Source organism: Leopardus geoffroyi, chromosome B4 (genome assembly GCF_018350155.1).
Source record: "Leopardus geoffroyi isolate Oge1 chromosome B4, O.geoffroyi_Oge1_pat1.0, whole genome shotgun sequence".
Classification (NCBI taxonomy): Eukaryota; Metazoa; Chordata; class Mammalia; order Carnivora; family Felidae; genus Leopardus; species Leopardus geoffroyi.
In genome coordinates, this window is record NC_059341.1 from 94,137,572 (window position 1) to 94,163,741 (window position 26,170).

Here is a 26,170-nt window from a genome sequence, read left to right on the forward strand (position 1 = left end):
TCTCTATTTTAGATTTTTTTATACTTTTTTTTCTTTCAAAAGTCCTGTCACCTTCATCATCTTCAACAAAGAGAAGACAGGATGTGCAAGCTTTTAAGGACAGAAGAGCATTCATAACAGTTTTCTGTTGACATGAAAGTGATGATGGTGATAATAGGCAGTGAAGAGGTAGAAGGGCAGGAAATAGTGCAGAAAAGAGTAAGGAAGATGATTAAGACGTTCTCTTTCTAATGAGCAAGACTACTGTTAACTGCATTCACTTTAGAGTTCTGATTGAACAGGAATGATAAACACTTTGAAAAGCATTTGTGATGTTTTAGTGATTGATCCATCTTATCTACCAAAGAAAGGGTCCTAGGTAGAAGATAAATTAATATTACCTATCTGAGATTGTGGGGTTTAAAGTAAAAGTTCCGTCACTAAGCAGTGTGAGCTGAGAGTACTTTTATTCCTCAACAGACAGACCCTTTATGTACTTTCCTCTGAACCTTCAGGTGCTCAAATTGGACACTTACTTTTCGCATAAGTTTTAGCTGATGACTTGAAGCTTGAGGGGTAAATTTGAGGAATGATGTGCTAGTTTTCAGTAGTTGCTAGACCTTTGATTCCAGCCTGTTAAGTAGCATGGCTTAGTGATTATAATTTTGACCTAAGTGTCTCAGGCTTCTCTCTGGCACTGGCTGTAAAACCTTGAACAAGTTAACTTCTCTCTTAGGACTTATCTTTCCATAAAGCAAGTTTGATTAAATGGCTGTTTTGGTCTTTTTGAGCGCTAAAATCCTGTGTTTCTGTGGTATTACTCTTGTTTAAGCCAGTCCTCTCTTGTTTGACTCCTACAGGAGCTTCCTAACTTGTTTCAGTTCTTGTCTTCATCTAGCTCAGTCTCCACCTAGAATTAAAAAAAAAAAAAAAAAAAAAAAAATGTAAATCAGATCATGTAGTATCCTCCAGTCCCAATTCCCCCCCCCCCAGTGTCTTAAAATAGAAACCAGATCCAGTTCTTGCTTATTTCACAACTTTATCTCTTCTCCATTGTTAACAAAGCTCTATCCATACTGAACTTCTTTCTGATCTTGACCCAACAAGCCCTTTACCATCTTTTGAGATTTGGGGTTTACAGCTACTCTCTAGTGTGATCTTTCTCCAGCTCTCTGCAGTTCTGACTCAGTGTCAACATTATATCTTAACTCAGCTGTACATTTACAGGGAAATTTCTCTTGATCACCTTATATAAAGGAGTATCCCCTTTATTGTCATCATAGCTCTTATAATCAGTAATTAACATTTATCCACTTATTCTCTCTTGCCCTCTAAACTGTTTCAGGAGGCCAGGAATACCATGTCACTTTGCCACCACAATCTCAAATGGTTAGCCCAGTAACTGGCACATAGTGCTCAACAATTTTTTATTTTAATGAGAAAAATACATAAAGTATTCCGTAGTTTATCAGTTCCCATCATAGGCCATTTACACTAATTTTTTTAAGTGTTATATCTGTTTCCAACTATAATTCTTCATTATTTAGGGCATCTGTCTCTTGAGGACTCATTCATCTGACTGCATGTTATTGAGAGCTAATTGTTCTCAGTTACCGTACGTTAGAATTAAATCACGTAATTATGCACAAAAGGTTTTAGCAAAGACATGAAAAGTTAATCTGAAATTTAAATAGCAGTTCAAAATAATAATAATTGATACCTAAATGAGTGATAGAGATGAATGGTTATAGAGTCAGAGGAATAGTGAAAAATCTTAGGCTCTAGTAGTCCAAAAAGACCTAAAAAATGAGGTGGGTATGATCTATACATGATATCAAGAGAGAACGTAAGGTTTAGACCATCAGTGAATCAGGGTAGGCAACAATACGGAAATTTAGAAAATGCAAAGTTTTTCAAAGAAGTGTTTTGCTATCATAGATGTTTATGAAATGAATTATAGGCCCAGAATCCCTCACTTAGAATTCTTGGTCCCAGGTGTTTTGGAATTCAGAATTTTGTGGAAAGATTTGTTTTGAATATTAGTAAGAGTATTCAAACTCTTAATATTTCTAAAGTGAAACATGAATAGTCACACTGAATAGGATGAATAAAAACTTTAAATAGCCTCATGGTAGTACTTAGGTGAGGTTTTGCTCTGTAAAAAAATTATATCTTCTATGAAAAATGGATCTAAAATTGTTAGAAAGACTTTACTCTTTATTACTTTGTGTCTTTGGGGAGGACATCAGGGTCTGAAAACATTAGCTTAGAAACAGTCTCTGCCAAGCAATTCTTTTCGACACAGATTCAGGCTGGAATGCCCTGTTTAGGGTGATGAGTCTCTTAAGGAATGGGAAAACCACCTAATTCCTTAGAATCCAGTTAAATGTTTGGAAATAGTGAAGATTCATTTGTGTATATTGGTGCCTGGAACATAATAAGTGTTTTTTTTAAATGTTTAATGATTGACAGCTCATATATTAGCCACAATTTCTTAGTAGATTTTTAAAGTCTTTTAAGATATCATGTAGTTTGTCTCCCAGTTCATAAGGTTTCTAAAAATTACATGATACATTTAATTGTGAAGTAAGAGTACAATAGGAGGTTGGAATAGGAATACAATATAGGGCTGACTTGATCTCTAAAAATCCTTGATCAGGAGCGGGGGGGGGGGGGGGGGGGGTGCCTGGGTGGATCAGTCGGTTAAGCATCCAACCCTTGACTTCAACTCAGGTCATGATCTCACAGTTCTTGGGATTGAGTCCTGAGTTGGGCTCTGCACTGGCAGTGTGGAGCTTGCTTGGGATTTTCTCTCTCCTCTCCCCCGCCTTGCCCATGCATGCATGCTCTCTTACACACATGCTCTTTCTCTCAAAATACATAAACATATAAAAAATAGAAATCCTTGATGGAATCACTTGTTTTTGACAAGGAAGGAAGGAAATATCTGAAGATGCTTCTTTGGAACTCAGAATTGATTACAGAAAGTCCCTGCATACTTTTTGTGGTTTCCCCATGTGCACTCCTTATTCTAACAACCTAATTAACACCCAAACTTTGGTTCTCATTGCTTTTCTCCATTCATTTGGTATATACGAATGTCCAAGAATGCAAACATGTATATGCTATTTTTTGGATACTGACTTCTATTTCTTAGAATTGCCAAGACAGGCAAAGTTCTGAAGCTACTTTAAAAAAAAAAAAAAAAAGTACTTACTGACCTACTAATTATGCAAGTAAGTGAGTAATGTATGAGAAAGCCAAATACAAGCATTATTTGTGGCTTCCAAAGTGTGGCATGCATTTTATTTTTCTAAATGGACTTTATTTTACTCAATAACTGAGAGCATCTTTGAACAAACTGACCATGGCAAAGTGTAAAAGGAAGAACTTAAATTAGTTAAAAATAACTTCATAAAACAATTAGTTGCATAAACCAGTGTTGGCATTAAGCAGCTAGCATAAACTGCTGCTTACTTAGATTGAGATACTAAAATTACAAGAGAAAACTATGGGAAGTACCTCTGCTTCCACTGTTTTTTTCGTTAGTTGGTTAATTTTTCTCCTCTGAACTTTTGGCAAGTTTACTAGGGAATTTTCCATTAGGAATGTCCTGGGCTTGAAATTTCATTTAGAATGTAATTTAGTCATGCAAATTATGAACCCACAGTCTAAATCATGGCATTTCTCTTATGGTTTCAAGTGCATTTGAGGGCAGTCACATTAAGCTTTGTCATTTAATCCTAGTTAGGAGGTTAACAGTACAATGAAATAAAATATTTTTTGCAGTCATTTATTCCTTCTTTCATGGAAGACACTAATTCTGTTTCTGAATTCAGCCTTATGTTGAAACAGATTGTAAAATTATATTTTAAAAAAAATGTTCCCCCATCCTTATAGATGGTGGTGTTTTGTAAAATGTGAGTGTTTATATTAAAAGAAATAGTCGTGATGTTCTTCCATTTATGAAGACAGGTTTGGTTTGTTCTGGAATCTACCCTTAACTTAAATTCTAATTTACCTGCTAGTACTAAAGCACCTCACTTCTGATTTCTTTACCTCTACCCTAAACTGTACTTAGTGTAGCATTTGCTTGAAATATATGAAAGCAGATGTTTTATCTAACAAATAGGGATGTCTCTGTGGTTGTAGTTATCTGATTCTGCAACCTGTTCAGAAGACTTTATTAAGCATCTTTGGTGTTAGTATTAAATTCTGAAATGACAAATCAGCAAACTTGGAGAAGATGTGGCTTCACCTAGGAACAGAAAAATACATCATTAGCTTTCTTACCCCCAATAATGGTCATCTCTTTGCAGTGGTTGTTTTCTCTTTTTCTGTGACTTGTGAAAGTTAAGACATTGAGAGCAAGTTATTTAAATTGCTGAAGAATCTGATTTCTGGAGACCTGAGGAACAGAGAGACCCTCTTTTTCTTTACTAAATTGGGGGACAGTTATTTGAAGGCAAAAAGATAAGTAAGACAGTCTGTGGTGAACTGACCTTTCTTTGCTAGGAATGTAGGTCTTAGGGACTTTAGGAAGAACAAGGAGGTTTTATCAGAGTCTTTCAGAAGTGCTTTTAAAGACTTAGGCGTGCTCACACACACTTAAAATCCCTACTATGATGAGAGGTCATCAATATGATAACCACTGCTGTAATATCACTTAGCTCTTGTAGGCTTCTGGGTCTTCAGATTTAAATTTGATCTTATCTTGAGACCCTCCTTGTCACCATTCCCCACAGTGGTTTTGTTACCTCTTCCCATATCCCATGCATGACTCCTTACTTCCTGTCGTTCTGGGGTGTGGCCCATATGGGCCAGAGTACATCTAACAGAAATATAATATCTGCCTTAAAATGTCTTTTATAGATACACAGATGTGTGTGTTCACATTTACCTTGAGAGAGACCAGTGTCTGAAAAGACACAGATCTAAATAAGTCCTGTTTAACAAACTTGCTTTGTAGAAAATAAAAATACTGGAGACTAGTTTTCCCAGCCTCCTTTATAGCTAGGGTGCAAGTACTTGTGGTAGGTCCAGCAAACAAAGGAATTTTATTTTCTTTTTTAATATTTATTTTTGAGAGAAAGAGCGTGCGTGCACACGCACGGGGGTAGGGCAGAGAGAGAGAGAGAGGAAGACGCAGGATCCAGGCTGTGAGCTGTCCACACAGAGCCTGATGTGGGGCTCGAACTCACAAGCCGTGAGATCATGACCTGAGCCGAAGTTGGATGCTTAACTGAGCCACTTAGTGCCCCAACAAAGGAATTTTCTAAAATAATCTAAAGGGAAACTTTGCAGAGCTCCAGTGGCATGAATCCTTTAACGTTAAACTGTTTGCTCCATTAACTACTTCCAGAATCAAAGGGGGCAGATTTAATGTAGCTTCAAATGTAAAAATGTACTTTACCCAACATGCCCTTTTCAATTTTATCTTTAAATCTTGATTGAGTTTTGGGGTATGTTGGGGGCTTATCTTCTTGCCATAGGTTCCCCTGGTAACACTGTTTAGTCATCCTTAGGAATGGTTCTAAACAACTGAATCTGTTGACCAAGTGAATAATGAATGAATATTGAATGAATGAATGATGAATGAATGAATGTTGTAAAAATGAGCATCAGCAACTATGCCAGAATCCAAAGTCATTGTTTTTGGTAGACGGTTTTCAGCATTCAGGCAGACCATTCTCAGTGATTCCTTTCACGTTTTTTGGGGGGAGAGAGTGTGCATATTATTTTGTGGCTAATTAATACATCTTTGTAAACTATCAAACAGCAGTGCTAGTTATTTAAAATAAAGTATTCTGCAACAGAAGTTTTTCAGTGTTTTTAGAGTTACAACCCTATTTCTCCTCCTAAATCACAGTAGTGATTGATAATTAAGAACTGTAATCTTTCCCTTTGAGACCAGAGTTGGTCTCAGAATCATTCTCAACACTGCACTCCAGGATATTTTGAGTTGTTGTTTGAGCTAAAACCCGTTGGCCACCAGTGAATTAGTGGACAAGATCTATCCTTACTTCAAGGTTCTAGCTTATAGAGCAGGTATCAGCAAACTTTTTCTGGAAAGTGCCAAATCATAAATTTTTAGCCTGTGTGAACCATACAGTCTCTGTCACAACCATTCAACTCTACCATTGTAGTATGAGCAACCATAGACAATATGCAGTTGCGTGGCAGTGTTCCAACAAAACTTTAATTATAAAAAAAACAGACAGTAAATGGGATTTGACCTGAGGTCTGGAGTTTGCCAGACCCTGGGGCAAGAAACTGGTTTTGATTCATTCAACAAATAATTGCATTCTGTATTCCAACTGTTAAGTGCTGGTTATGCAGCAATTAACTTCACACTTAGATCCCTGGCCATGAGATATTTAAGTCATAACTGAGTATTATGTACTTGGATGGATCCAAAGCAGCTTCTTGAGGAAAAGTATGGCCTGCCCTAGGAATCTGCCTGATTTGTCAATATAAGTGAGATCTTAACGCAAATACCCTAAGTGGTGCCATGTTGTGTGGTCGCGGTATTAACTAAAAGTAATCTCAGTATGCTTTGGATATCACATGCTATGGCATCAAAGTTAACATCCTGTTATAAAAAATAGCCTTGATGTGTATATCTGGTATCTGCACTCTGTGCACATAGTAGGTACATAGTATTCCTACAGTCTTGTAGAATGAAGCTGAAATTACTGATTGTCTTAACTTTTTGTCAGTCTCTTGCAGTTTCTTTCCTCCACGCAGTACATTATTTCTGATCTCTTAATTTTAGTTTTCATCAACTCATTATAGGTTTTTGTTGCAAACCGGTGTATTTTAAAAGTAGACCATATTTAAATCATCTTAATAAAATGCTTAACATTTCTAGATGTATTGTCCAGCCTTCTGTTAGAACTATTTTTATTCATTTAAAAAGTACCTCTAGTTTTTTCAATATTGGTATGTTTCTCTTCAAAATGTCTAGGACTGTTGCTTATAAAAATGAGACAAGGTTTCTAGGGCTACCTGGGTGGCTCAGTCAGTTAATCATCCCACTTTGGCTTAGGGTATGATTTCATGGCCCTGCATCAGGCTCCATGTTGACAGCTCAGAGCCTAGATCCTGCTTCATATTCTGTGTCTCCCTATCTTTCTGCCTCTCTCTCTCTCTCTCAAAAATAAATAAACATTAAAAAATTTTTTTCTTTAAAAGGAGACAAGTTTCTTGACCAAACTCAGAGATCTATATTATGTTAACTGTATGTAGACCTTCTTGCTGTTTTTATTTTCCCATTTATACCCTGAGATCCATTCAGACTGTGCTTTCTATGGAGTCTACTCATATTCCTACATTTTGTTGCCTTCTGTGCCTTTGCTTTCACTTTTCTTTTCTCTAGTATGTTCTTTCCTATTGAAGTGCTGTGCCGTTTGGTCATTTGCCTCCTTCTTCATAAATCTCTCCCTGACCTGTCTTCAGATTTTGACAATATTTTTTGTTTCTTTTGATATTTTTCATATTTTTATGTCATTTTTCCTACAAAATTGTAAGCTTCCTGAGACCAAGTATGTTTTGTTCATCTTTGTAACCTTCATTGTGACTTTCACTTAAGGCATATTCAAATACTAATTAGATGAAAGGTACTCCTAATTAAGCAAGGGACAGTGTTTCTTTTTTTTTTTTTTTTTTTTAATTTTTTTTTTTTCAACGTTTATTTTTTATTTTTGGGACAGAGAGAGACACAGCATGAACGGGGGAGGGGCAGAGAGAGAGGGAGACACAGAATCGGAAACAGGCTCCAGGCTCTGAGCCATCAGCCCAGAGCCCGATGCGGGGCTCGAACTCACGGACTGCGAGATCGTGACCTGGCTGAAGTCGGACGCTTAACCGACTGCGCCACCCAGGCGCCCCGGGACAGTGTTTCTTAATGAGAAACGTCCCTAGACTTGTATCCAAATGAGAACACTCGTGTCAAGATATACAGTAAATTGTAAATGCTATACGAATATTGTCTGTTACCATATAAACACTCAACTTGGCTCTTATGCATAGTGTCACACACAATTTGGTTTTTAATTTCCGTATTTTATTTCAGAGAAGAGTATGATTCTGTTGCAGAAAAAGATAAGCTATGTCATACCCCAAGTTTGTGCAAGATGTTTTCTAAGCCTTTGCAGTTTCTTTTGTTTTCTTTTTCTTTTTTTTTTTTTTTTTTAAGAGAGAGTGCACACATGTGCGACCAGGGGAGAGGAGCGGGAGGGAGAAAAAGAGAGAGAGAGAGAATCCTAAGCAGGCACCATGCTCAAGGTGGAGCCTGACCCCACAACCCTGGGATCATAACCTGATCCGAAATCACGAGTCAGACACTCCACTGACTGAGCCACCCAGAAGCTTCTCGTATCTTTAAGATTGTGAAACATAACAGAAAGCAAATTCATATGAAGATGTATTCCTACTAAGATGAACAACCATCTTGATTTGCTCAGAACTAAGGATTTCCTGGGACACAAGACTTACAGTGCTAAAACCAGGACTTTTGGTAACCCTGATTCCACTTTATGCTGTAGCCATCTCCTTTGCATATCACCGTTGGCACAGTTTCTAAGAAGTGTAGTAAATGCCTGGTAACTAGGTGATTGGCTTGGCGGGAGGAGGTGTTGGGGGGCACTTCAGCTTTTATTTTTTAAGTTTCTAAGTATTGGACGTTTTTAAATGTTCAAATGAAGATACAAAAGTGCACTTGCTTAATTGATCTATTTAGGAATATATTTGTGTATGACATATCATTGGTGACTTTATGAGAAAGTGGTGCTGCTCAACTTTTTAATTTAAAATTGCATAATCTGTCAGATGATAAATGCTTTATTTCAGTGCACTGTATTAAGCAAAGTCTGAGGTGACCTGAAATTTTCCTCTTAGTTCCCTTTACAGTGGTTTGAGTTTTGCTCATAGATTTGCACTGCAGAGACTTTCTAAAGAAATGTCTAGGATAGTCTGTGCCTAGTCATTCCTTTGCTGGAATTGGCTTTTGTATGTCCTCATGTATATAAATCAGAGAAGTCCATGGCTGAAATCTCTAATAGCAGGTATATAACTTAAAATTAGCAAAAATCTTTGCAAGTTTTATCAGCAGTTAAGCCATAGTAGCTTAACTATTCTGGGACATGCACTGTGCCTTGGTGGTATTATTGGGAAAGAGCCATTCAAAATATTGATACTTCATACCAAAAGGACATTAATGACCTGGTTTCTCCCCCTTTTCCTCCCTTCCTTCCCCCCCCCCCCATTTTGTAATGATTAAATTTTTTAACTGTACCTCTTGGGGCTATATGTGAAATAATAATAGCATCTTTAATTGGACTAATCTGTTGGCTAAAATAGGCTCTTCTGGAATAGTTTGCTTTGTTGTTATCCTCTTTTTTTCTTGTTTTAAGAATGTGAATAGAATCCTCTGATGTTGTTTTAGCTTTTTATGGTTCTTTTTGCCAGTCTGTGAGACTTGCCAGCTTATATCTTGGACCACATTGTTGTAGAAAAATTACTTGTGCCTTTAGAGCAAATGTATCCCAACATTATATTCCTATATAGAAATGTAAAGATCAGATTTGAGCGATGAAAAAACTTGAGAAGACAAGAAAATGGAAAATTTTAGGTTGAAGTTGAGAAAGAATGGTGTTCTTTTTACAAAAGAAGGAAGGAATCTGTACTTTGCTTATAGTAGTTTTGGCTGATTTTTAATAGATAAATTTTCCTTTAGACTAGATGTTAATAAAAGAATGTGAAGTAAACACTGGCAGTGGTGTCACCATAGCAGTACTTACTTGTTTAATCCTAAAGAAATGAGAAAATAGGATGCAAGATATTTACTGCCCTGGTCACAAAAGGCTTCAGATAAGGAGGAAAAGAAGCAAGTGTAAAGACACTATTTGACACTTTGTGGGCATATGATTTTTATATGTTATGGTTTATTGTACAACACAAGTTTGTTACTGAATATTTTGCCCTAAGATACTCATTAAGCCTAGGAAGGCTTTTGGTTTTGTACAGTATTAATTTTTGCTGTTCATAAATTGATAAAAGCCTTCATCAAATCAAAGATCATTTGATGAAGACTTAACTAAAACTATAAACCTTAAAATTGAGATTTGTAGTCATCTAAATGAATTATATATTTCTTTTTTTTTTTTTTTTTTAATTTTTTTTTTTTTTTTTCAACGTTTATCCATTTTTGGGACAGAGAGAGACAGAGCATGAACGGGGGAGGGGCAGAGAGAGAGGGAGACACAGAATCGGAAACAGGCTCCAGGCTCCGAGCCATCAGCCCAGAGCCCGACGCGGGGCTCAAACTCACGGACCGCGAGATCGTGACCTGGCTGAAGTCGGACGCTCAACCGACTGCGCCACCCAGGCGCCCCTATATATTTCAATTAATAAGCCAGGAATATTGAGTGGAACATTATACATGGTACATTTACAGTCTTGCTAAACAAATCAATGTTCTGTTCTATGCCTGAAGCCTTTTGAATACATTGAGTATCTTCTTCCTAATCTCTTTAGTAATAAATTCTACCATGTCTATACCATTGTCAGTTTTTACCCCGCCATCTTTTAAGACCTATTGTAAAAGATAAGATACTTACTGAACCAAGTCTGTTCTTAGGCTCCCAATCTGGTTTAATGGCCTCACTATCCATGTCTAATCATGCTGTATCCCATCCCATTTTCCTCACCCATCTAGTCACCATGTTTCTTGATTCCTTCTCTCACTGCCCTAACTTAGGTCACCATCTCTCACCTGTGGTAGCTTCTTACCCAATTCCCAGAATTCAGAAAACTAATACTCAGTTTCTGAAACAGATATGGTCATATCATTTCCCAACTTGCAAACTCTCTGTCTCAGTTTCTTGTCGAATACAGGTCAAACTGTCAAGCTAAGAGGGTCCCCTTCCTTGTCCATCCACTCCCCCCTCCCTCCACACCATGCATTCATAATCCCTTTTCCCAGAATGTCCTCATTTCCTAGTGAACTGCCCTACTTCTTTAAAATATCCACTGGTCTGGTTTAAATATCCATATAGTTTTCTTGAGCCTTGTTCGACATGTCTGTATAGGCAGAGAATTCTCTTCTGTGTACACATAGCCCTTTGTTCTGTAGACCCTGCTTGATTGTGAGGTAACAGTGCAAACACTACATTGTATTTTATTTTATTTACTTATTTTTTATTTATTTTAGAGCACAAGAGCAGAGGCAGAGGGGGAGAGAGAGAACCTTAAGCATGTTAGATACTTAGCACGGAGCCCAACACAGGGCTTAATCCCACAACCCTGGGATCATGACCTGAGTTGAAATCAAGAGTCAGATGTTCAATTGACTGAGCCACCTAGGTGCCCCACGAACACTACATTTTAATGTCTTAAAACAACAGTTATTCTGGGGTATAAAGGCCACTAAAAATGTAGTTGTCATATTTTTTTCCCTCAAATTTCTAGCTTGTCCTACCGCTTTGTCTTCACAGTTAAAAATAAACTAACATCTGTAATCTGGTCATTGAAATTCAAGTGTACAACATATTAATGTTTTCTCTTCATGTTTGCCTCTTGGATCCACCACCCCTCCCCCCCGCGCTTTTTCATTGTAGGAAATAATGAGGGCTCTTATAAAGGAATGAAGTGGAGAGAATGGAATTGATTTCAGAGATGCCAAGGTAGAATGGATCAGACTTGGTAATGGGATGGATAAGAGAGAGTGACAACTCCCCTAGATATACAAGTTCCTATAGTATAGTATGATTTTGAGGTACTGTAGGTGCTTCAAATTTTGAGCACTGTAAATAGGTAGATGGGATTTTAAAAATAGCAAGTAATACTGCTTACTATCTGTTAACATTTGCATATTTCATTTGAATATTTAAAACTTTATGAAGCAAATACTGTTATTCTCATTTTCAGATGAGGAAATGAGGCACATAACCTCTCATTTAAATGAGAGGTTAAATAACATGACCAAGGTCATTTAGCTAATAGTTAGAACTGACATTTTAGGAAATCAGATGTAAAATCTGTGCTCTTAATTCTTATATTTTCCTGGTTTTTTTCCTAATTAAGATATAGTTAAATAAGGCGTGTGTGTATCAGATTCTAAATTATATATAACAAATAGTAAAGTTAATATCCATAATTCTATCCATATTTACCTAAATTATGTTTGGGAGACACAGAAGATCTTTTAGTCATTATGTATAACCTATAGAATTTACTACTAGATCTGATGAGAAAAAGAAGAAAAAAAAAAAAACCCTGACAGGTAGATTCCTTTTTTTTTTTTTTTAATTTTTCTTTTTTTAACGTTTATTTATTTTTGAGACAGCATGAACGGGGCGGGGCAGAGAGAGAGGGAGACACAGAATGGGAAGCAGGCTCCAGGCTCTGAGCCATCAGCCCAGAGCCCGACACGGGGCTTGAACTCACGGACCGTGAGATCGTGACCTGAGCTGAAGTCAGACGCTCAACCGACTGAGCCACCCAGGCGCCCCAAGGTAGATTCTTAAGTTGTGTCCAAAGAACTCTTGGGAGCAGAGGAGAGTTCTACATAAATCCAACCTGTTGGGATGGATCTGATAGAAACTAACAAACAGGTCATCTTGAGCCCATATTATTTCTTCTTCTTTTCGAAACGTTGGAATCTCCATTTTTTTTTGTCACCTAACTACCTTGCTCTCTTGATTTGGCTGAGAAATGATCAAGTACTAAACTGAAAGGTAGCTATAGTAATAACTTCAGTAATAAAACTAGAAACCATGACCTTATATTGCATGTCATAGTATATGTAGGAATAAGCTTTATTTACTGGCAATATTAATCCATGAAAAGGGCAAGAGAAAAATTTTTTCCTTACTTGAGGTATTATAAATGTAGTCAGAACAGTGAAATTGTTGGGTAGCTTACAAATTCTGCACTTAACTAGATTTAAAACTGATTCACAGAGAAGACGTTTCTCAGCAGAACATAAGATTAGAAACATTTCCCATTTTCCCCTCAAGAGAGATGCAGACAACTCAGAAAGTAAATATGATAAGTAATACTCATTTTAATGGATTTTTGTTTATTTTGTAGTTCATTGTTAGTTTTATTTTTAAAAGAGAGTATGAGAGGTAGTGTTTGGACCTCCAAAAATAATGTTTAAATCTCAGAAGTTTTGATTTCTGTCGTTGTGTCCAATGGATTAATACCAGGTTCTCCTAACATTTTAATTAGTTAAATTTATTTAGGAGTGCAAAGAGAACACAGCAGTCCTCTTCAGCTGCTAAAATACTTCTTTCGGAGTTGGAGGCGGAAAGGAGAAATCAAATATCGTCTCTTCCAGAAAGTGTTCAGTGGGAGAAGTAATGTCACTTGACTTCAGGAACCAGTAGTTAAGTTTTTTACTTAGTCCTTTATTTATAATTTAAGATCACAGAATTTCAAGATGGTTGGTTGGGAGTGGGTGTTGTAGCAAAATAACTTGAGGATAGAATTGCTTGAGTTAACCATTGTTTTTGGAAAATTTTTAATTTGACTATAGCTATTTGGAGACCCTATGACATTTTAATGGAAAGGAATTATGCTTTTTATTTTTATTTTTTTATTTTTAGAGAGACAGAGCACAAGCCAGGGAGAGAGGCAGAGGGAGAGAGAAAATCCCAAACTTCACGCTCAGCGCAGAGCCCGATTCAGGGCTCGATCCCATGACCCTGAGATCACGACCTGAGCCAAAATCAAGAGTCAACACACTGAGCCACCCCGGCACCCCAAGGAATTAAGGCTTTTTAAATATCACTTACCACTTTTCAAGGATTTGATTCTTACCATAACCTGCTTTTTACATTTATTAATGAGATTGATTTAAAGAATAAATCAGATTGAGGTTGAGAGCAGGTGTCTCTGGAACCTAAAAGTTGCTTTTAATACTTTTCCTGCTCCAGAGCATTTTCTTTTCTACTCGAATTACATTCCTACATGGCAAGTGTAAGAACTGATTTTTCTCAAGATTTGTGTAATTCATTCTCAGTTGGGATTCTTGACGTCTGTCAAGAATGTGAACTTAAATGGCAACTTATGTACAAAAGGTAACTTGTTTGTGGTCTTTTAAGGATCTAAATAGTTCTTTAAAAAAAAAAAAAGGACCTGGGGCACCTGGGTGGGTCAGTCGGTTGAGCGTCCGACTTCGGCTCAGGTCATGATCTCACGGTTCGTGAGTTCCAAGCCCCTTGTCGGGCTCTGTGCTGACAGCTTGGAGCCTAGAGCCTGCTTCATATTCTGTGTCTTCGTCTCTCTCTCTGCTCCTCCCCTGCTCACACGCTGTCTCTCTCTCAAAAATAAATAAAGATTAAAAAAAAAAAAAAAAGGATCTAAATAGTTCTTTCCTTTGTTGGAAATGAATTATTAGTCTTTAGTCATTCCTTGATTTAACAAATAATTCTAGACCAAATTGGGGACAAAATAACGAGGAACTACTCTTCATCTCGTTGATGATAGTAATGATTAACACTTAAGACTTTCATAGACCATAAACGTTTAATCTGTCCATTAAGTTTGTAAAATTGATATTATTGTCTGTATTTTATAGATTAAGACAAGCCTAGAATAAGTAACTACCGTCTGGTAAGTTGCATAGGTAGTCAGTTCTAGGGCTCCCTTCTTTCCACTTTCCATGTTTACCACCCTGAGTGAGAGAGAACCTCATGTCCATACCCTAATCATAAATTAGTTGAAAAGGAGATCTTAATTGCACAAAGCATGTTGGACTAGCATGCCAGAACTAAGAAGAAAATACGGAAAGCCTTTGCATCTTGCCTTGGTTGAGTACCTGGTGGTAGTAATGGATTTTCCCAGCTGAGAGCAGCCTGTGAATGTGTACATTGTCCTGTATAGTTTTTAGCCCCTTTATTTTATAATAATTAAGAAGAGGGAGGGGTGCCTGGGTGGCTCAGTCAGTTAAGCGTCCAACTTCGACTCAAGTCATGATCTCACGTTTGTGAGTTCGAGCCCAGTGTCGATCTCTGTGCTGACAACTCAGAGCCCGGAGCCTGCTTTGGATTCTGTGTCTTGCGCGCTCTCTGCCCCTCCCCAACTCGCGCTCTCTCTCAAAATTAAGTAAACATTAAAAAAATACTTTTTAAAAAAGGGAATATAACATTAAGATACTTTTAAAAGCTCTGTCTATATATAGTTCTTCAAAGCCCTGGTATATGTAACAATACATTTTGGAATTGAAAGGGACCTTAGAGATCATTTAGTACAGAAGTAGAAAACTAGTACCAGAACCCAAATCTCCATACCTTAAGTAGATTTTGTTGGTTTTCACAATGTTCACAACTTTTAGAATTTGAATGACTTCATCTGTATAAGCATTCATTCTGCTCACGCCATTTCCTAATATTAACACCTTCCTGCTTCAAGCATTTACATGCCTACCTGGCTGATGTAAGGCAGCTCTGTGTTCCGTTCTTCCCCCTTCCCTCTACCCTCATTTTACAAACAAGGATACTGTAAATTGAGAATAAAGTAGTTTATCTCAAGTTATATAACTTTTTAAATAGAGCCAAACTTCTTAAACTTTAAGATAATGTTCCTTTCTATAATTGTCCTCTTAAAAGACAGTACAAGATAGTATATAATCAAGTGCTAGAGTATTTGGTGTAGCTTGTCAGAAGGGGAACTGATTGTGGACTGAGATAGTTCAAGAATACTTCAAAAAGTTTTCCTTGACACTACCCTCCTCAGAATTGCATTCTGAGTATTTGCTGGTCAGGAACATTCTATCCTGATCTGTGTATTATTCTTGCTACAAATGGTGGGGGGCAGTGGGCAGGAGAGGGCATCATGAATATCTTTGTGTATAAAGCAGAGAAAGGAAATCACTGAGGGGCATTTTGTACATATTGAATAATGGTGCCTCATACTACCAACTACATTTAGATTGCTACAGAAATCCCATTTTCACCCGTTAGCAGAGGAAGGGACATTGTAGCCATGACCTCTCCAGTGGATCCCAGACAGATCTCTGTGACTTTCCCAAATCTAAGTGTAACTCCAGCCACAAATAAATTGGCATATTACCCCACCAGAGATGTTGATTTAAAAGTAATAAACAGGAGGTGCCTGGGTGGCTTAGTCTGTAAAGTGCCCAACTCTTGATTTCGGCTCAAGCCGTGATCTCACAGCTTGTGGGTTCAAGCCCCGCAAGACTCCATGATGACGATGCGGAGCCTGCTTGGGATTCTGTCTCCCTCTCTCTCCGCCCCTCCCCTGCTTGCTCTCTATCTCTCTCTCTCTCTCTCTCTCTCAAAACAAATAATCACTAAAAAAAAAAAATTTTTTTTTAATAAAAGTAAATAATAAAGCCAAATGGTAGAAACTTATGTTGAAAACACAACTTAATCTATTCAAAGGGCTCATTGGGTACAATCTTTTAAATTCGTGAATAGTGTTTTGCAAGAAATGGAGCAAAGTCTAAGATATATCAGTCTGTTTCCTTAATCAGGAGTTGGTTGTAAGTCACACAAATTTTAGGAAATCTGTGTAAGTAATTACAATTAGAAATCTTTACATGTAAATGACATACAATACCCAAAAATTACCCCCTCCTAAATTTTTATGCAAATTTTAACTTCAAGTGTTTTTATTCAATTTATTTATTAAACCAATTTAATTTTCTTCATGTTTTTTTAATTTTATTTTTTATTTTTTAAAATTTACATCCAAATTAGCATATAGTGCAACAATGATTTCAGGAGTAGATTCCTTAGTGTTTAATTTTCTTCATTTGTAATCTTAGATGATTAGAGAAGTAATGTGAATCATGCTTCATATTTATAATTGTGTAAGTGCCTGCTTGTTGTAGAAATTACATTTTTTTGCTGAAGAAGTATAAGTGAGAAGTGGCACTATTAACAGCACTGAATTCATTTTGCATATATACAGCATTCTTACCAGTTTAACCACCTGAATAAATTGAGGATCTGAGAGTCCCTTATTAATTTATGACTTAACATAATAGGTGAGTTAACAGATTAAAGCTTGGTTCAAATGCAGATTAACATAAGCATATTATTTTTTTAATTAGCAATTCATAACTTCGCTTTCAACTTCCACACTGCATTTAATTTTTACAAATAAATGCCATTATTTACAAGGAATGCCACAAAATCATATGTAAATCAACCAGATCCCATTACCTGTATTAGAAACTCAAACTAGAATGTCTCACGTTTGACCAGTAGCACCATAATTTTTGGCATAGAGTTTGACCAAGACCTACTTCCCCATTGCTGATACATCTTCATTTATCATTTTCTTGTGGTGTTGCCTTCAACCACTTGAAGGTTTTAAAATTTCTTCCAGTGTAGATTTTTTAGATCATTATGAAATAGTTTTAATTGCACTTCCCATTTCTTCAGATGGCAGTCCATGGCAATAACACCTGACAACTAGAATTTTTAATAATTTCTAATATCAAGTACCCTAATTTTACTTTGTATCTTTTTGTTTCAATCTGCATTTTCTGCTGAAGTACAAGAAGATAAAACAAACCAGCCAGCTTTTCAGAATACAAACCTTTGCTGCTGGCATGCCCATTAAAATACTTAGAACTTAACTCCTTTGCCACCCTACTTATCTTTTCTTTCTAAGTAGACTTTTTTGGCATGCTAATTAGCATAAGGATAAATATCTCTTTGACAATAGAGAGTAAAATGTTTAAAATTTCAATATTTACATTTTTAGAGTAAATATTGTCAGTATTTACATTGATAGTTCTGTAAAGCACTTAAAACAGTATGTTTAATTTTGTAATTTTCAATAATACCTCTTAGCCCTTTTTCAGAACAAGCACAGTAGTTACTAAGGTTTAAAAATAGCATTAAAAGAGTTTTAATTGGTTCTTTTAAGCTTGCCTGTTTGTTTTCTTTAAACATGCACTGTCACCATCAGTATATTATTTATCAGAAAGATACTTTTCTCTGGTAGTAGCAGTATTATAATTATTATTCATTGTGAATTGAATGACTGACTCAACTTGGTATTGTTGAGTTTCTAATGACCACTTTTTAAAAATGCCAGTGATTATAAGGGGTGCCTGGGTGGCTCAGTTGGTTGGGTGACTGACTTTGGCTCAGGTCATGATCTCATGGTTCATAAGTTCAAGCCCCGCGTCGGGCTCTGTGCTGACAGTTTGGAACGTGGAGCCTGCTCCGGATTCTGTGTCTCCCCCTCTCTCTGCCCCTCCCATGTTCATGCTCTGTCACACTCTGTCTCTCAGTAATAAATAAACGTTTAAAAAAATTATAAAAATGCCAATGATTATCAACATTCTTAAATGATAGTAACATGGGGTAATTAAAAGACAACTCCACAACTCCTCTTTTGCCTTCAATTTTTAATTTTCATTTGCATATTTTATAAATATATTGTTTATTAGTAATTTTTAAAACTCAGGAAAAAACAAAAGTAGAAGAAAATGATCCCACCACATTATCACATACACATATCTATTTTACAAGTTCAAAAGGAATTAAAATTCGTTTTACATTAGCATCTCAAGATATTTCTGCTTCTAAAGTATACTGAGATTCTCCCTAGGTAGTCAAAATAACAGTCTGCAAAATTTGAGGTACATACAGTAATCTTCATTCACTTGTGTAATTAATGTTAAAGAGCAGAGATAACACTATTACAGAAATTTTTGTATAGTACCTTTTTTTTTTTTTTTTTTTTTTTTAAGTTTAGGTATGTATTTGAGAGAGAGGGGGGGAGCACGGGCCTTGGGAGAAAATCCCAAGTAGACAGTGTGCTGTTAGTGAAGATCCCGACGCACAAACTCACAAACTGAGTTGGGCTCAAACTCACCCTGAGATAATGACCTGATCTGAAATCAAGAGTCAGATGCTTAACCAACTGAACCACTCAGGGGTCCCCTAAAATGTGTTTTTTTTTTTTAAGTGCTTCTTAGATTTAGTAGAATATAGTAGGAAGCCTTAGAGTCTGTAGCTAAAGAATTACAATATAGTTCAGTTGATCTTAAAATATTCCCAACTGTTCCACTATTCCACTACTGGTTGTAGTAACACGAGGACTGAAATAAGGACAAAAACCCATATATGGATGGAAAACAGTTTTAGCCTGTATATTGTGTCTCTTTACCTACCTAGAAGAAACTTTCTCAAACAAAAGCTGGACTGCTATTCCCTCAACATGTTTTATTGAGCGAGTAGGTAAAAGGGTAGAGCATGGATTCTCAACTGAGGTAACTTGAGCAACAGCTCAGAGGATTGCTGCTGTTGTTTTTATTTTTTAAGTAGGCTTCATGCCCAGCGCATAGCTCAACGTGGGGCTTGAACTCCAGACCCTGAGATGAGGACTTGAGCTGAGATCAAGAGTCAGATGCTAACAGACTGAGCCACCCAGGGACCCCTCCTCTATTATTATTAAAAAGCTATCTTCTGTTGATTGTTACTATGTGCATGGGATCCATGACTCTTAAAGAAAAGTACTACTACAGGGGCCCCTGGGTGGCTCAGTCGGTTGAGCTTCTGACTTCGGCTCAGGTCATGATCTCACGGTCTGAGTTTGAGCCCCGCGTCGGGCTCTGTGCTGACAGCTCAGAGCCTGGAGCCTGCTTCAGATTCTGTGTCTCCCTCTCTCTCTGACCCTCCCCCGTTCATGCTCTGTCTCTCTCTGCCTCAAAAATGAACATTAAAAATATGTATTTTTTTTTTTTTTTAAAGAAAAGTACTACTACATTTCATTCCTTAATTTAAGTACACACTATGTGCCCCAGGCACTGTTTTCAGGTTCTGGGGATATAGCAATGAGTAAAACAGACAAAATTTTTTTTCTGGAGTTTACATTCTTGTATCTGCCTCATAACTTTATCATGTAGGTATTACTGCTTCCACTTCCACTGTAAAGAAAGTGAAGCTCTGAAAGTTTTCATGACTTGCTCAAGGTTGTACAAAACTAGGATTTGAAACTTAGGTGCTGTGAACCACTATGCTATGCTGTCAAAATTGTCCCTTTTTGGGATTCTGTAAAAGAGAGCAGTTATTCTCGATGTCTCAAACGGTAGTTATCACAAATCCCTTAGAAATTCAGATGTAACTCTCCCCATCAGAACTGTGCATGAAATTAGAAATTCAGATTTCTCAAGTGCTTATTCTTGGGCTTCAAGTTAACAGCACTTGAACAGGAAGGTTCTGCCCACAACTCAAATACACAGGTGCCAGCACCTTTTTTCCTCCTCCCCACCAAAAAGCCAATGACAGACTTTACTTGCTGAGCAGAGTTGTCTTTTCTGCTAAAACTAGATGCAACCCCACAGTCATTTTCAAAACAGAAGCAGTGGCCTTTCTCAGTCACTAGCATTCACAATGAAATCCATTATTTCAATCTTAGAATCTCTAAACAATTTTTCAAAGCTGGTGTAGTGAAAAGTACCAATTTGAAATGTAAATACTAGTTCAAATCTTGGCTATCATACAGTTAGGTTTTTTGTTTTAAGGAAAAAAATATCCCTAGCATTGGTATTTATCGGGATTTAAATAAAAATATTTTAGTTGAGTGCACCTGGTGGCTCAGTTGGTTGGATGTCCAACTCTTGATTTCAGCTCAGGTCATGATCCTAGGGTCTTGAAATCCAGCCACATGTCAGCCCCGCCTACTTGGGATTCTCTCTCCCTCTCTGCCCTTTCCCCACTCATGCTCTCTCTCTCTTTCAAGATAAATTTTTTTTTAATATTTTAGTTTGGCATATATAAGGAGATATTAGTAAAAATTAATGAAAGATAATGACTTTGCTTGGTTGCATTTCCTTATGAGTGTTCCTTGTTACAAACCTTTTTGGCAAGTTAGATGTGTTTTGTCACTATGTTTTTAGATTTGAAAGTCTGTTGACAACATCAGATTTCTCTACTTCAAAATTTGAAATGTTTTAAACTTCCTGTGACCATAGGGCTCTATAATAAAAATTCTTTTTGGTTGAATTTCTAAAATTAAAACAAATAGATAAGCATTATTTATACTACCCACAAGCTGAAAATAATCCAAATGTTCATCACCTGATGAATGTGTAAAGAAAATGTCATGTATCCCTACAATGAATATAATTTTTGATCATAAGGAATAAAAGAAACAAAATACTGATGGAAGTAATAATGTGGATGAACCTGATTCTAATTCTAACAATAGGTAATACGGATAAATAAAGCAATTGGGGAAGTAGGTCTCAACCATCTCATTAAGAAATGCAATTCCCATAAATGTTTACTTTTTATAGTCAATATTTTTAATGGTAATTGTTATGTTAATTCAGTCAGCTGTGTCAGTGTTTTGTTTTGGGTTTTAGTAACTATAAAGTTGTGCATCATCACTACAATTAGTGTTAGAACACTTCCATCACCCTCCAAAATTCCCTTGTGATTCTATGTAGTCAGTCCATTGCTACCTTTTGTGGAAAAATGGCAGGAATTGTGGGGTGCTCATGTTTTACTTGGAGCAGCATTATGGGACAGATTTTGAATCATTGTATTTCACTTCTTAGCAAACATTGATGGCTCTCCTCCTCGCATTATGTAAGTGTCTTCATCCATAAACTCCCATTTCTCATAAAACAAAGACCTTTTTGGTTTAGCTTTTTTACTTTGTAGGGGTCTTTGAAAAATCTCAGCCATTGTAGATTTCTAAATTACTAATTTCTTATTTTAAGTTTCCTATTCAGGTCTAAGCCCAGTTAACAGAAAGAACAGATATGCCTTTCTTTATCTCAGCTATTGGGTCTAAAACAATATATTTTACACTTTCCTGACATTAATTTTTATTTTGTTTCATATCAAGTCATTTTTATTTTGTTTACAGTTTTAAATCTTGACCCGTCTACCTCTAAGAAAGACTTCTGAAATAGTGTGTTTCCTAAATAGGTTCTTGTTCTGTCAAGGCCAGTTTTTAAAATATGCTGGGTTCTTTGAATCTGGTCTTTCCTATTCTGCTTTTAACATTTTTCTTTATAAAGAGAAAATTAAGTAATTAGTGATTAAGTTGAAATCCAGAAACAAATTTCTGTCTTCTAAATCCTGAGGTTTAAGAAAATCCTTAACCATAACTTCAACTAAATCTATACTCATGTTTAAATTCAGTTTCTATATAGTTCTTTTACTCCAGCAATTAAAGAGGTGAGTATAATTGTTCCTTTGGTGACAAACCCTCAAGAAAAGTATTTCAGAGGGAAGGGGAAGGAGCAAAAGGAATAGGATTGTGTGGGTAGTGTGAGTAAAGAGAACGATTCAAGAAGAGTAGGCTCTCTTAGTCATTTTATTTTGAGGCCCCAGAATACCAATTAAAGAAGTTGATTATTGAATGTTATTTTGTCTAATAATTTTTTCTGTAGTTACAGTTTCTCTTAATGTATTAATTTTGATATTTTAAAAGTTGGCCATAAGTCCAATTAAGTCATTCTTGTCAGTCACAATTTTTGTCATTTGCCCATATACGTACAAGAGTCAAGATTAAGTGTGCCTGGGTGGCTCAGTCGGTTGAGCAACCGACTTCAGCTCAGGTCATGATCTCACGGTTTATGAGGTCAAGCCCCGTGTCAGGCTCTGTGCTGACAGCTCGGAGCCTGGCGCCTGCTTCAGATTCTGTGTCTCCCTCTCTCTCTGCCCCCCCCCCCCCCCACTCATGCTCTGTCTCTCTCTGTCTCCGAAATAAACATAAAAAAAAAAAAAAATTAAAAGAATCAAGATTATATTGAGTTTATAAAAAACACAGAAGTTCTTCCTAGGGAAAGTTGTGGCTTTGACAACTAAGAAAGCAGTCCCTAGAGTTAAGAAAAAGGGTATCCCGTTAATTAACTGAGAAGAGGCACATTGGGAACTTTCTGGATGATGGAAGTGTTTTAAATTGTAATGAGGGCTGTGTCTGTGGTTGTGAGGGTATTAGCATACGTCAAAATTCATTTCACTGTTTAAGATCTGCTTGTTTCACTGGATAGAAATTATTCCTAAGTAAAAGTGATTTAAGAGTGCTTTAGGGGTGCCTGGGTGGCTTAGTGGGTTGAACATCAGACTTTTGGTTTCGGTTCAGGTCATGATCTCACGGTTCAGTGAGATCGAGCCCCTGTATAGCACAGAGCCTGCTTGGGATACTCTTTCCCTCTCAGCCCTTCCCCCACTCACTCTCTTTCTCTAAATAAATATTTGGAAAAAAAATTTTTTAACAAGTGTGTCTTTACAGATTCTCAGGTTCCCTGACCAAGCAGAGGTTAGGGAGGAGTTGCATAACCAACAGCCCCACAGTTATTGACCTTATAATATACTGTCGCAAAATTTTGCAAGTGACCCAGAGTGACATTTGACCAATCATTCGCCTCTGCCTAAGGGGCCACTGGTTTTACTCATCTTCAACGTTTAGTGCCTGGGGCCAGCTTGAATTGGACTGGAGGCTTGTGGGGCCTATGCCTCCATTCATTCCAAATGGAGCATTCCTTTATTCAGTGATTGGAAACAAGACAGTCCAGGACAAAACAAAACACATGACACAAAATTTTGCGCACATAGGTGAACAAAAAGCAAGTAGCTGAAGAATTAAACTAATGGCAAAAATATTTACCAAATAGTACACCTCCAAGCCATATCCAGAAGGCTTCATTGCATTCTACAAAGACCTGCTTGGTACAAATGCTAGGATAACAAAATAAATTTGGCAGTGTGAGCTCAAGGAGCCAGTTGGAGTTCCCATCATTGTTGAGACTGATCCATCTGATGGCAAATTCATAGAACAAACAAATTGGTCGGACACAAGCATCCCATTCAGTACATTTGTTTGTCTAAGGGCATCATGTGGAATGATGCTAAATGAGGGTCTAAGGTCAAATATCAAAGAGTGGAAGGCACCATTCAATATCTGAAACAAAAAGCACAAAGCTGCAGTTATTGGTTACTTAAGGGAAAGATATCCTGGTCAGACACCTCCCCTCAGCAGACCAGGCTTCTAATCTTACAGGGTTTGAGGGAATCTCAAGAGTTCAAACATTGACAAGCTTTCAAAGGCAGGAGTGAATTAATGTCAACTGTAGAAACACTGTCACTCAAGGCAGTTACTTGGCATTTTGGTGTATGTTCATCGAAGTGAGTTGTTTTTTTAAGTAATAGATAAACCATGATGAAGTTATCAGAAATTGGCACGGCCTAGCTACATGAAGGATAAAAGAATGCAGAGAGATGAATGAGTCTAGTTTTCTTGATGTTAAAATATTTGGTTTACTGTTACTGAGGTATTTGGGATGTTTAGGAAATTCTTATCCCCAAAATTACCGTATTTTCTCTAGTTGGATTCAGAAACACAAATTTGGAAACATCTTTCATAGAACCTGAAGTTTTTAAAACAGTATTTCTCAAATTGGTCAGTATAGATCCTGTGTGGTTGAGTAATGTCAGCATGGGACTGGTAATAGAATTGTCACCTGAATAATCCTGTTTTTAAATGATTTTTTACATTAAAAAATAAATTTGCAAGAGTAATTTGTCCTAAATTTGTATGGATACTACTGTGTGAAATACTCTTAAAGCTAAAAGTAGATCCAACTTTTATTTTATATCCCCTTTTCTAAAATTATAATCTGGTAAGAATCATCCAGGTCACAAAAGTCAAGGAGACAATGTTCAAGAACTGGGGTAAAAGTCCATGGAAATGATGGATTCAATCAGTGTAGAAATAAACATAGGAACTAGTTAAGTGGAGAAGTTAGCTAATTTAGTTGGTTTGTTTGGGCGATTTTCCTCCCATTCAGGAGAAGAGAAAATATGCTAGATAGTCTACATATTTAAAGTCAGAAATGGAGAAAGTTTTGAAAGGAAGCTATGGCAATAGATACGGTGTCCTAGGGAGAAATAAAAGAGTGGCATAAAAAGGTAAAACAAATGATATCTTTTCTAAGACTGTAGAAAGTCTTAGAAAAGGAAAGAGTATATAAAGAGATTTAACACAAATGTGCCTAAATTGAGTCCCTTCTTGATTGACTGACTTTTAGAAGTAAGGGGCTGATGGTAATGGCTAGTTTGCAGAAGCATGTTCATTCATTGAAGCAATTGGTTATTGGTAGATTAAATGTGTTTAAACCAGTTCTAGTAGTTACTTGTTAACTATAACTGTAGAACTATCATTTCTTGATTAAGAAGATTTAGAACTTATTCTGGTGGCTACTTTATATAATGGCCACTGACCAATTACTGTTTTCTAGGAATGTAGGAGTTTTGTATTCTTACATTATTCTCCTAGCCTGGAAACTTTTAGGATCTTCTTTCTCTATCCTTAGTATACTGAAATTTTAGTTGTTTCTTTTTGGTTTGGTTTTGATTTCCACTAATTCATCATCCTGAACATGCCATAGTTTTTCAGTCTGGGCACTCATATTCTTTAGTTCTGCCTCTGATTCCTGACCATTGTCAGGCTCCTTGTACCTTCCCCCATTTCAGGAATAGATATTTGGTCTGCTTTCTCTGCTAACTCATTTACCATTCATGTATCCCAGGGGTTGGCAAATTTTTTCTGTAAATGCCAGATAGTAAATATTTTAGGCTTTGTGGACCAGATGGCCTATGTTGTAACTACTTAACTCTGTCACTAAAGCAAGATAGCAACTACAGACAATACACAGATGAATGGACATGACTAAATTTCAATAACTTTATGTACAAAAACAGGTGATAGACTGGATTTGTTTGCAGACCTGTGCTGTAGTCTGTTCATCTTTATTGGGATATTGCTCAGTGAGGGCAGGAATTTGTTGTTGTTGTTCATTGGATATATCCCTGTACTTAGTAGGCACTCTACTTGGGTCTCAAGGTTACAGATGGTTCAGGAAAGGGAGTTAAACATGCCTGTCACTGCCATCTTGTAACCAGTAAAATATCCCTTCATGCTGTTTTTCAGCCCCCCCCCCCTTTTTTTACTTAATATAGAGCAAATATTCTGTATAAATTTAGGATAGGGTTGCAAGTTGTAATTTTGTGGCTTCTTTCTACCTCTGATGTTGCATAAAGAGCCCTACCAACAGCATCCTTTAGTAAGTCTGTTTATGGAACGTGCCACACTAGTATGGTAGAGTAATCATTTTTAAGTTACTTGGTTGAATATCTAATTTATAAAAGAAGCACATGAATACAAAGACTTACTTAAGAATTTT

At 36.7% G+C, this 26,170-nt stretch overlaps 1 protein-coding gene across 1 annotated transcript in view; it reads left to right on the top strand.

The window, feature by feature from the left end:
• Positions 1–26,170, top strand: part of RAP1B (RAP1B, member of RAS oncogene family) — a 45,159-nt gene that overhangs the window by 8,728 nt on the left and 10,261 nt on the right. The gene's annotated exons all lie outside the window — the stretch shown is intronic.